The sequence below is a fragment of the Schistocerca piceifrons genome, chromosome 7, assembly GCF_021461385.2.
Source record: "Schistocerca piceifrons isolate TAMUIC-IGC-003096 chromosome 7, iqSchPice1.1, whole genome shotgun sequence".
In the NCBI taxonomy this organism is placed as follows: Eukaryota; Metazoa; Arthropoda; class Insecta; order Orthoptera; family Acrididae; genus Schistocerca; species Schistocerca piceifrons.
In genome coordinates, this window is record NC_060144.1 from 585,081,454 (window position 1) to 585,092,974 (window position 11,521).

Here is an 11,521-nt window from a genome sequence, read left to right on the forward strand (position 1 = left end):
CACCGTTAGGCCGTCTTCCGCTCACGCCCCAACATCGTGCAGCCCGCCTCCAGTGGTGTCGCGACAGGCGTGAATGGAGGGACGAATGGAGACGTGTCGTCTTCAGCGATGAGAGTCGCTTCTGCCTTGGTGCCAATGATGGTCGTATGCGTGTTTGGCGCCGTGCAGGTGAGCGCCACAATCAGGACTGCATACGACCGAGGCACACAGGGCCAACACCCGGCATCACGGTGTGGGGAGCGATCTCCTACACTGGCCGTACACCACTGGTGATCGTCGAGGGGACACTGAATAGTGCACGGTACATCCAAACCGCCATCGAACCCATCGTTCTACCATTCCTAGACCGGCAAGGGAACTTGCTGTTCCAACAGGACAATGCACGTCCGCATGTATCCCGTGCCACCCAACGTCTTCTAGAAGGTGTAAGTCAACTACCCTGGCCAGCAAGATCTCCGGATCTGTCCCCCATTGAGCATGTTTGGGACTGGATGAAGCGTCGTCTCACGCGGTCTGCACGTCCAGCACGAACGCTGGTCCAACTGAGGCGCCAGGTGGAAATGGCATGGCAAGCCGTTCCACATGACTACATCCAGCATCTCTACGATCGTCTCCATGGGAGAATAGCAGCCTGCATTGCTGCGAAAGGTGGATATACACTGTACTAGTACCGACATTGTGCATGCTCTGTTGCCTGTGTCTATGTGCCTGTGGTTCTGTCAGTGTGATCATGTGATGTATCTGACCCCAGGAATGTGTCAATAAAGTTTCCCCTTCCTGGGACAATGAATTCACGGTGTTCTTATTTCAATTTCCAGGAGTGTATTTATCTAAAGCGTTCGAGTAATAGTCCCATACAGCCGAAATAAGTCAAACGTGTTAATAAGTCAAACGTGTTCGACAAGGAATAAATTTTTGCTCTGCAAAGGTGCTTTGCTACAAGGTTTCCATTAAAGCTGCTGCAAAATTATGTCCCCAGTCTCGGAAGCGTAATAAAATTTTAGTTCCAGAACAGATTTTTTTTAACGTAACTGTCGTACATGTTTGTCAAACGTTAGTACCGTAGCGACAACTGATGAGTTTACATCACAAACACGTTTTTCATGTCGCAGCCGCATCCCAGCAACACCGCGTACGTCTTTCTGCCGGCGGCACGATCTCCATTGTATTATTTTACCTGACCGACGATGCCAAGCTGATTCCTTAATTCTCTTTATAATATGAGGATAACGTAAGGCGGATTCTGTTTTAGTAAGGTATGGTTTGATCATTTTCTAAATTCGTTATTATGTGCCGAAATACAAAGTTTGACGACATTTTTATGTCATCATATCACTGACGGGAGTTAAAGAAAGAAACTTCGTAATTACACAGTTTCTATAACACGAGAAGGAAAAAAATCTACCGCATTAAATTTAAAATCATTATCTCCGTTGTTATTATTTAGGGAATATTTTATTCTCGTGTAGAAAATTCTGCGTTATTAGAAGGGTACTGTGCTATAGATCTTCAGGCACCCCAAAGCCGCTACTTTTGTTCTTCTGACTAGAACCTACAAAGACACATTACTGGGTATTTCCAATCACGTCTTAGTCTTTTACTAGTTGGTTATCGCGTACTGTGCGTGCACTGAAACTCCAGATTTGCCGATGTTTGTCACATGGGGTTGACACTGACCATATGATACTGTTTGTGCGACCGTAACATATGTGAGGCAGCTGGCAGTTGTCTACGCTGACGTTTAAGCCTTTCAAAGAACATGTTACCAACAGGCGCAGATTTTTAAGCTACTTATATCAGTAACGATGTAGAAGTCTTACTCTGTATTATTTTTGGCGCTTTCAGATTTATGTATTAACGTTAAGTAAGTTTTGAAGCAATATTTATAATTACGCACAGTTGTATGTTTAGTTGAGTAGTCCTCAGTGTCGTTGCTTATTAGAGTTGTTCGACAATATCCTCACACTTTGTATGACGTCATATTACCTGTTATTTGGTCTGCATCAGGTCTCCCGTTTGAAAATGGCTAATCCCACAAACACATGGTGCTGGTTGTAACATGGCCTGCAAAACGTATTCATTCAAGTTCAATAGTAATGCTCCGTCTCTAATAAAATGGTTTCATCGAAAATAGAAGTAACTGTCTTACGCAGAAAGGTTCTCAATGTTACCCTAATTATTCCGTAACTAATGGCGTACTTTTGCAGATGACGGGAATTTCAGCAATGACCACAAAAGGATGAGAAAATCCTTCTTAATTAACAGCCAGGGATATCGAAAGATACATATTTGTCACTAAATTCTGTGTACAGACAAGAAACGACCCAATAAGGCCACGTGAGAACGAACAGACGGCAGGGAAGATGTATTTCTGCTGTCACGTCCGCGCACAGTCCCCAAACACTCAGAAACACGAACGATGAACGCCCTAGAATTCCTGAGATTTGACGAAGAAGTGATTCTCTCTCTCTCTCTCTCTCTCTCTCTCTCTCTCTCTCTCTCTGTGTGTGTGTGTGTGTGTGTGTGTGTGTGTGTGTGTGTGTGTATTAACGATGTTATGATATTGAAAGTCTCTGTGTCAAGTTTCAGCGGTGAGTAACAAGTGAACACACGTCTTACTTCAGAAAAAGGAAAAAAAGGTCTCCGTTGACGTTTTTTTGGTAATCGCTGTCCCATCTATGTATATTATTTCGCTACAATAATCACGTTTGCCGCACGTACTGCACTGCGGGAACATAATCATCTACTGACGTGCAGAAATGCACTGCGATCGTTAATCACTTAAAGAAGATAGTGTTCCAAATGGAGTAGTCACAAAACTGGACTTTCATATCCCGAAAAAGTCTGGGGTTTAGTGGGTTTGTAATACTTAGTATATAACTAATACTTAATGCGTAAACTGAACAGTCCTGAACATCAGTTAAAGCTTGACTCTTAAATCTGTTATTGGCGCTGTTTAAGAATGATTTACGACTAATGATGCACCCAGGGATATTCAGGGTTGTACAGAATTTTAGTTCCCCAAAAAATCGTACCGTGTCTCTTATTGCAAAAGCTCCTGTGAGTCGAGGACCGGTCTTGTAATCAGACCTATATCCAAAACTGGACACCGGATTGGATTCGAACTGTCGAATGTAACACATAATGAGATTAATATTTCACACTGTCTCAATTGCTAGCTCGCCTTTTAAGGTTTTAGACATGAATACTACATAGCGATATTGGGATGTGTGAACTCTGTCGTTTTGAAATTTGTCTTTTGTTATTGTTAAAATAGTGACAGTTCAGAAATTGGTAAAGTAATTAGTTTAAAATGACGTTTGAAGAAAGTGTCGTAAAATTGGAAATTTCACCTATTTTACATTGGGTGATTTTTCTTTTTGCATTTTCATAACGGTGTAACTCAACAAGAATGGTTCGAATCGCTTCATTCATGTTTTGGTAATCTGTTGCCACGAGAAAAGACAGTTTACAACTGGACTACAGGAGCTCGTCTAGGTCAAGCTTCTGTCAGCGATGAACTTCGTGAAGTCTATCAAAATCAGTTGCTAAAAAGACTAGTCTGTTTCGCGGAACATGACTGAAGGGGGTTGGGTATAGAAGCATTCTTGTGCATTTCGTAAACTTCAGTACAATGGATTTTGCACGAACATTTAGCTGCGAAAAAGATCAGTTGCGAATGTAATCCCGACGATTTGACCCTATTTCAAACAGAGGGTGGTCGTCCGTTGGTTCCAGGAAGGGCTCCACGAGTTCGGCGAAGGAAATGCCAAATCCGTAAACCAAGCTCGGATATATTCATACCGGCCGAAAAACAAGCAGCTGTAACTGGTGGGGTCTTCCAAGATGAACCGAAAGTAAGGAAGTGGTTTGTTGGTGGGGAACGTGATCGCTTGTTCAGACATGTCGAGAACCTGCTATATACGATCGAAGAATTGTTGATGCCGAATGATGTACATCGATTTGTTTGCCGTAAGTCATCAATGACATTAGGGAAAAGAGCGGAAAACGTGGAATCATTCTTGATCGTGAGAGCGACAGCTGTCGCACAGCGTCGGTATTCGTACCAGCTGTCGTCTGTGTTTAAATTTTTATCATATCGAGAATACGTTCAACTCTTCCAGAGCTATGCTTTTGTGGTACCAACATCGACGCGGAAAAAATGTATCCGGGATTGGTTCTACCGCGTGCGAAAATGTGTAAATTTGAAAGGAAGAAGCACCAGCAGAGTGTTTTTCTTTGATCCAGAGAGAGCGCCTTTGCCTAGGCGTGGCAGGTGGGAGCACGTGGCAGGGGGCGACACGTGGGCAGAGGAGGGGGCGGGGGCGGTGGCGGGGGCGGGCCTTACCGAGAAGGCCTTGAGGAAGACGAGGCACTGGATGATGCCCTCCATGGTGTCGCCGGTGAGGCAGAAGGTGCCGGTGAGGTGGCGCCCCTTGCGCCCCACGGAGGCGGCGCCGATGCTGGCCGAGACGACGGCGCCGCTGCCGCCGGGCAGGGGCAGCCCGACGCCCACGCCCAGGCCGAGGCCGCGCCGCGACTGGCTCATCAGCCGCTCCAGCGGCTCCATGGCGCCGAGGCAGCCATCAGTTGTCACCGCGCTCGCACGCGCCGCTACACGCACCGCGCCGCTATACACGCACCGCTCAGCTCGCGCTGGCGCACGCACCGCCGCTACGACACCCACTGCCACTGCCGCCGCCCATGACCGGCGCCCCTGCAGCCCCTCGCGCCACTGAGCTGGCGCCGGCCCGGCCACGGCGACGCAGACGCCGCCGGCGCCCGCCGCCCCGACGCCGGCCGACCGGCGCCGACGCCCGCCGACGGCCGCGGCGCTGCCCCAAACCTGTTGCTCGCCGCACCGCCCTATCTGTCCTGCGAGTACCAGGTGATTCGCCGGGTACTGTCGTCATCTGTAGCGCAAAGTTACTGCGACACACGCGTGACCTTGTTCGCTCTCAGACAGTCTGCGACTCTCAGATAGTACTCTCAGTAGCATTCACACTAGGAGCGAATATTGGCTGACAGCTACTGTCTGAGTGCTTTCTATAAGTACCTCAGTGTCTTGCGAATGCAGATCTGGAAGCGTTTGCACGCAGCAGGGTTAGAGTGGCTGTGAGAGATAAGAGATCACTCTCTGCGAGATTTTTCAATCTTCGACCTACGCGTGAGGGAAAAGATTGCGATTGAAGAGCGTCGGTCTGCAGCTGCACCTTCAACACAACTGAAAAAAAAAAAAAAAAGTTAACGACCGTGTTCGTGTTGGATAAGACACTGGATTACACGGCGATATAATTTTGGAACACGCAAGAATCTCATTGTAGAGATTGGGAGATCCGCAACAACGCTCGAAATTTTACGAGAACGACCACGATAGAGTTGGAAGGAATACTCCTAACAATAGGATCACAGTTGCCAAGCGAGACCTATTATCTTTAAACCGATTGGTATTAAAGACAGATTGCGTCTGATACTAAGATTTCTAGCATCAGGTAAGTTTATTCTCATTAATATTTGGTACAACAGCAATTACGATAGAATAACATTACCTATAATCATTGAAACTCCAAATACGGCGGATATCTGATAAGTGAATCACTTATGGACATACATTAATTATAATGTTTTTATTCGCATTGACTTCAGGAACCACTCGTAAACTCCTCAAGGTTTGTTATTCACACCCAATATAAAATATAATCAATAAATAGCACGCCATAAAATTAACACATACAACTCTGAAACTTCCTGGCAGATTAAAACTGTGTGCCCGACCGAGACTCGAACTCGGGACCTTTGCCTTTCGCGGGCAATTGCTCTACCAACTGAGCTACCGAAGCACGACTCACGCCCGGTACTCACAGCTTTACTTCTGCCAGTACCTCGTCTCCTACCTTCCAAACTTTACAGAAGCTCTCCTGCGAACCTTGCAGAACTAGCACTCCTGAAAGAAAGGATATTGCGGAGACATGGCTTAGCCACAGCCTGGGGGATGTTTCCAGAATGAGATTTTCACTCTGCAGCGGAGTGTGCGCTGATATGAAACTTCCTGGCAGATTAAAACTGTGTGCCCGACCGAGACTCGAACTCGGGACCTTTGCCTTTCGCGGGCAATTGCTCTACCAACTGAGCTACCGAAGCACGACTCACGCTGGCTAAGCCATGTCTCCGCAATATCCTTTCTTTCAGGAGTGCTAGTTCTGCAAGGTTCGCAGGAGAGCTTCTGTAAAGTTTGGAAGGTAGGAGACGAGGTACTGGCAGAAGTAAAGCTGTGAGTACCGGGCGTGAGTCGTGCTTCGGTAGCTCAGTTGGTAGAGCAATTGCCCGCGAAAGGCAAAGGTCCCGAGTTCGAGTCTCGGTCGGGCACACAGTTTTAATCTGCCAGGAAGTTTCATATCAGCGCACACTCCGCTGCAGAGTGAAAATCTCATTCTGGAAACATCCCCCAGGCTGTGGCTAAGCCATGTCTCCGCAATATCCTTTCTTTCAGGAGTGCTAGTTCTGCAAGGTTCGCAGGAGAGCTTCTGTAAAGTTTGGAAGGTAGGAGACGAGGTACTGGCAGAAGTAAAGCTGTGAGTACCGGGCGTGAGTCGTGCTTCGGTAGCTCAGTTGGTAGAGCAATTGCCCGCGAAAGGCAAAGGTCCCGAGTTCGAGTCTCGGTCGGGCACACAGTTTTAATCTGCCAGGAAGTTTCATATCAGCGCACACTCCGCTGCAGAGTGAAAATCTCATTCTGGAAACATCCCCCAGGCTGTGGCTAAGCCATGTCTCCGCAATATCCTTTCTTTCAGGAGTGCTAGTTCTGCAAGGTTCGCAGGAGAGCTTCTGTAAAGTTTGGAAGGTAGGAGACGAGGTACTGGCAGAAGTAAAGCTGTGAGTACCGGGCGTGAGTCGTGCTTCGGTAGCTCAGTTGGTAGAGCAATTGCCCGCGAAAGGCAAAGGTCCCGAGTTCGAGTCTCGGTCGGGCACACAGTTTTAATCTGCCAGGAAGTTTCATATCAGCGCACACTCCGCTGCAGAGTGAAAATCTCATTCTGGAAACATCCCCCAGGCTGTGGCTAAGCCATGTCTCCGCAATATCCTTTCTTTCAGGAGTGCTAGTTCTGCAAGGTTCGCAGGAGAGCTTCTGTAAAGTTTGGAAGGTAGGAGACGAGGTACTGGCAGAAGTAAAGCTGTGAGTACCGGGCGTGAGTCGTGCTTCGGTAGCTCATTTGGTAGAGCAATTGCCCGCGAAAGGCAAAGGTCCCGAGTTCGAGTCTCGGTCGGGCACACAGTTTTAATCTGCCAGGAAGTTTCATATCAGCGCACACTCCGCTGCAGAGTGAAAATCTCATTCTGGAAACATCCCCCAGGCTGTGGCTAAGCCATGTCTCCGCAATATCCTTTCTTTCAGGAGTGCTAGTTCTGCAAGGTTCGCAGGAGAGCTTCTGTAAAGTTTGGAAGGTAGGAGACGAGGTACTGGCAGAAGTAAAGCTGTGAGTACCGGGCGTGAGTCGTGCTTCGGTAGCTCAGTTGGTAGAGCAATTGCCCGCGAAAGGCAAAGGTCCCGAGTTCGAGTCTCGGTCGGGCACACAGTTTTAATCTGCCAGGAAGTTTCATATCAGCGCACACTCCGCTGCAGAGTGAAAATCTCATTCTGGAAACATCCCCCAGGCTGTGGCTAAGCCATGTCTCCGCAATATCCTTTCTTTCAGGAGTGCTAGTTCTGCAAGGTTCGCAGGAGAGCTTCTGTAAAGTTTGGAAGGTAGGAGACGAGGTACTGGCAGAAGTAAAACTGTGAGTACCGGGCGTGAGTCGTGCTTCGGTAGCTCAGTTGGTAGAGCAATTGCCCGCGAAAGGCAAAGGTCCCGAGTTCGAGTCTCGGTCGGGCACACAGTTTTAATCTGCCAGGAAGTTTCATATCAGCGCACACTCCGCTGCAGAGTGAAAATCTCATTCTGGAAACATCCCCCAGGCTGTGGCTAAGCCATGTCTCCGCAATATCCTTTCTTTCAGGAGTGCTAGTTCTGCAAGGTTCGCAGGAGAGCTTCTGTAAAGTTTGGAAGGTAGGAGACGAGGTACTGGCAGAAGTAAAGCTGTGAGTACCGGGCGTGAGTCGTGCTTCGGTAGCTCAGTTGGTAGAGCAATTGCCCGCGAAAGGCAAAGGTCCCGAGTTCGAGTCTCGGTCGGGCACACAGTTTTAATCTGCCAGGAAGTTTCATATCAGCGCACACTCCGCTGCAGAGTGAAAATCTCATTCTGGAAACATCCCCCAGGCTGTGGCTAAGCCATGTCTCCGCAATATCCTTTCTTTCAGGAGTGCTAGTTCTGCAAGGTTCGCAGGAGAGCTTCTGTAAAGTTTGGAAGGTAGGAGACGAGGTACTGGCAGAAGTAAAGCTGTGAGTACCGGGCGTGAGTCGTGCTTCGGTAGCTCAGTTGGTAGAGCAATTGCCCGCGAAAGGCAAAGGTCCCGAGTTCGAGTCTCGGTCGGGCACACAGTTTTAATCTGCCAGGAAGTTTCATATCAGCGCACACTCCGCTGCAGAGTGAAAATCTCATTCTGGAAACATCCCCCAGGCTGTGGCTAAGCCATGTCTCCGCAATATCCTTTCTTTCAGGAGTGCTAGTTCTGCAAGGTTCGCAGGAGAGCTTCTGTAAAGTTTGGAAGGTAGGAGACGAGGTACTGGCAGAAGTAAAGCTGTGAGTACCGGGCGTGAGTCGTGCTTCGGTAGCTCAGTTGGTAGAGCAATTGCCCGCGAAAGGCAAAGGTCCCGAGTTCGAGTCTCGGTCGGGCACACAGTTTTAATCTGCCAGGAAGTTTCATATCAGCGCACACTCCGCTGCAGAGTGAAAATCTCATTCTGGAAACATCCCCCAGGCTGTGGCTAAGCCATGTCTCCGCAATATCCTTTCTTTCAGGAGTGCTAGTTCTGCAAGGTTCGCAGGAGAGCTTCTGTAAAGTTTGGAAGGTAGGAGACGAGGTACTGGCAGAAGTAAAGCTGTGAGTACCGGGCGTGAGTCGTGCTTCGGTAGCTCAGTTGGTAGAGCAATTGCCCGCGAAAGGCAAAGGTCCCGAGTTCGAGTCTCGGTCGGGCACACAGTTTTAATCTGCCAGGAAGTTTCATATCAGCGCACACTCCGCTGCAGAGTGAAAATCTCATTCTGGAAACATCCCCCAGGCTGTGGCTAAGCCATGTCTCCGCAATATCCTTTCTTTCAGGAGTGCTAGTTCTGCAAGGTTCGCAGGAGAGCTTCTGTAAAGTTTGGAAGGTAGGAGACGAGGTACTGGCAGAAGTAAAGCTGTGAGTACCGGGCGTGAGTCGTGCTTCGGTAGCTCAGTTGGTAGAGCAATTGCCCGCGAAAGGCAAAGGTCCCGAGTTCGAGTCTCGGTCGGGCACACAGTTTTAATCTGCCAGGAAGTTTCATATCAGCGCACACTCCGCTGCAGAGTGAAAATCTCATTCTGGAAACATCCCCCAGGCTGTGGCTAAGCCATGTCTCCGCAATATCCTTTCTTTCAGGAGTGCTAGTTCTGCAAGGTTCGCAGGAGAGCTTCTGTAAAGTTTGGAAGGTAGGAGACGAGGTACTGGCAGAAGTAAAACTGTGAGTACCGGGCGTGAGTCGTGCTTCGGTAGCTCAGTTGGTAGAGCAATTGCCCGCGAAAGGCAAAGGTCCCGAGTTCGAGTCTCGGTCGGGCACACAGTTTTAATCTGCCAGGAAGTTTCATATCAGCGCACACTCCGCTGCAGAGTGAAAATCTCATTCTGGAAACATACAACTCTATTACTCGAAAATATTTAACAATCTTCCGAATTTACCTGACGATCTAAAACAAGAATTTCCCGAGTTGCAAAACGATTACTTCCAAACACGACTTCAATTGCTTTTCTATGTTAATTAATCTATGCCATAAAATTACTTTTCTCTGATTCCTTGAATTGTTGAAATTGTTGTAAATTTCTTCTGTGGATTTGTTAACGACTCCAGCCTTTTCAGCCACCAAACTTCGCTTCTTATTTCAGTTCCTATAGTCCAGTAACTCTTACATTCCATAACCCTGGAGTGCCCCCGTACAAACTAATTAAATACACCAATTCCTCCTAAGTCCATTTCCCAAGTAGCTTTCTTCATCACTTCCTTCTGACAAATCGCTCACATTCACTTTATCGTACGTGTCCATCGTGAGAGTAGCTTGAAGTGTTTCAGCAGTCCCTCTAAACGTTTGTAGAACACTTAGCTGCAGTGTCTACGTGGCGCAATACCTAACGCGCTAGTCTGGCATTTAAGATAACTCACAATGGGGCCTCCTAGGTGACAATTTTTTCATTTATGATTTGTATATTATGTATCTAAGATGTTTTTATAATTTATTTGCTGCGTTGCATTGTTTAAGTATAGAACTTTCGAAATAGGCTAACTGTTCGTCCTGTGAGTGTAGGAGGTAGAACTAGGCGACTGTTTCCCTCAGAAACAGACCACGGCCACACGTTGTAGCTCAAAACACGCGGTTTCTTGAGTACTTTCATTTACCCGAGGTTGAAAATACAGCTTCAGTTATAAATTTCTTTTATCATTACGACCGGTTTCAGGCTCTCATAAGCCCATCCTCAAGTGTCGCAATTCTGTTGTGGACGTGTAGTAGGCGCGGTGTGCTACCCGTGAGCGCAGAACAGGGGGAAATTTACTACTGAAGCAGTATTTTCAACCTCTGCTATAATGCTCAGTTGCGAATGCTCTTCCAACAGGATTGCTTGCACTTTCATTTAATGTGCGCATGAGTACTGCGAAAAATACACTGAAGCACCAAAGAAACTGGTACAGGCACGCTTATTCATATACAGAGATAAGTAAACAGCCAGAATACGGCGCTGCGGTCGGCAACCTCTATATAAGACAAGTTTCTGGCGCAGTTTTGGCAAGTTATCAAGATTTAAGTGAGTTTGAACGTGGTGTTACAGTCGGAGCACGAGCTGTAGGACACAGCATTTCCCAGGTAGCGATGAGGTGAGGATTTTCCCGTATGACCATTTCACGAGTGTACCGCGAATACCTGAATATCAGGAATCCGGTATAACATCAAGTCTCTGACATCGCTGCGGTCGGAACAAGATCCTGCAAGAACGGGGCCAACGACGACTGAAGAGAATCCTTCAGCGTGACAGAAGTGCGACCCTTCCGCAAATTACTGCAAATTTCTATGTTGGGCCATCAACAAGTATCAGCGTGTGAACCATTAAACGAAACATCATCGATGTGGGCTTCCGGAGCCGAAGGCCCACTCGTGTAGCCTTGATGACTGCACGACACAAAGCTTTACGCCTCGCCTGGGCACGTCTGCACCGAGATTGGACTGCTGATGACTGGAAGAATGTCGCCTGGTCGAACAAGTCTCGTCTCAAATTGTATCGAGCGGATGGACGTGTACGGGTATGGAGACAACTTCACGAATCCTTGGACCGTGCAGGTCAGCAGGGGACTGTTGAAGCCGGTAGAGCCTCTGTAATGGTGTGGTGCGTGTGCAGTTGGAGTGATTGGGATCCCT

At 47.9% G+C, this 11,521-nt stretch overlaps 13 non-coding genes across 13 annotated transcripts; 11 read left to right on the forward strand and 2 right to left on the reverse strand.

The window, feature by feature from the left end:
- Positions 1 to 5,766: 5,766 nt before the first annotated feature.
- Trnas-cga lies at positions 5,767 to 5,841 on the reverse strand. Its single transcript has one exon. It is a non-coding gene; the product is annotated as a tRNA-Ser (tRNA).
- A 226-nt stretch (positions 5,842 to 6,067) lies between these two features.
- Positions 6,068 to 6,142, reverse strand: Trnas-cga. The gene has a single exon. It is a non-coding gene; the product is annotated as a tRNA-Ser (tRNA).
- Positions 6,143 to 6,292: 150 nt separating this feature from the next.
- Positions 6,293 to 6,367, forward strand: Trnas-cga. Its single transcript has one exon. It is a non-coding gene; the product is annotated as a tRNA-Ser (tRNA).
- Positions 6,368 to 6,593: 226 nt separating this feature from the next.
- Trnas-cga lies at positions 6,594 to 6,668 on the forward strand. Its single transcript has one exon. It is a non-coding gene; the product is annotated as a tRNA-Ser (tRNA).
- A 226-nt stretch (positions 6,669 to 6,894) lies between these two features.
- Trnas-cga lies at positions 6,895 to 6,969 on the forward strand. The gene has a single exon. It is a non-coding gene; the product is annotated as a tRNA-Ser (tRNA).
- Positions 6,970 to 7,496: 527 nt separating this feature from the next.
- Positions 7,497 to 7,571, forward strand: Trnas-cga. Its single transcript has one exon. It is a non-coding gene; the product is annotated as a tRNA-Ser (tRNA).
- A 226-nt stretch (positions 7,572 to 7,797) lies between these two features.
- Positions 7,798 to 7,872, forward strand: Trnas-cga. Its single transcript has one exon. It is a non-coding gene; the product is annotated as a tRNA-Ser (tRNA).
- A 226-nt stretch (positions 7,873 to 8,098) lies between these two features.
- On the forward strand, positions 8,099 to 8,173 carry Trnas-cga. Its single transcript has one exon. It is a non-coding gene; the product is annotated as a tRNA-Ser (tRNA).
- A 226-nt stretch (positions 8,174 to 8,399) lies between these two features.
- On the forward strand, positions 8,400 to 8,474 carry Trnas-cga. Its single transcript has one exon. It is a non-coding gene; the product is annotated as a tRNA-Ser (tRNA).
- A 226-nt stretch (positions 8,475 to 8,700) lies between these two features.
- Positions 8,701 to 8,775, forward strand: Trnas-cga. The gene has a single exon. It is a non-coding gene; the product is annotated as a tRNA-Ser (tRNA).
- Positions 8,776 to 9,001: 226 nt separating this feature from the next.
- On the forward strand, positions 9,002 to 9,076 carry Trnas-cga. The gene has a single exon. It is a non-coding gene; the product is annotated as a tRNA-Ser (tRNA).
- Positions 9,077 to 9,302: 226 nt separating this feature from the next.
- Trnas-cga lies at positions 9,303 to 9,377 on the forward strand. The gene has a single exon. It is a non-coding gene; the product is annotated as a tRNA-Ser (tRNA).
- Positions 9,378 to 9,603: 226 nt separating this feature from the next.
- On the forward strand, positions 9,604 to 9,678 carry Trnas-cga. The gene has a single exon. It is a non-coding gene; the product is annotated as a tRNA-Ser (tRNA).
- Positions 9,679 to 11,521: the final 1,843 nt, after the last annotated feature.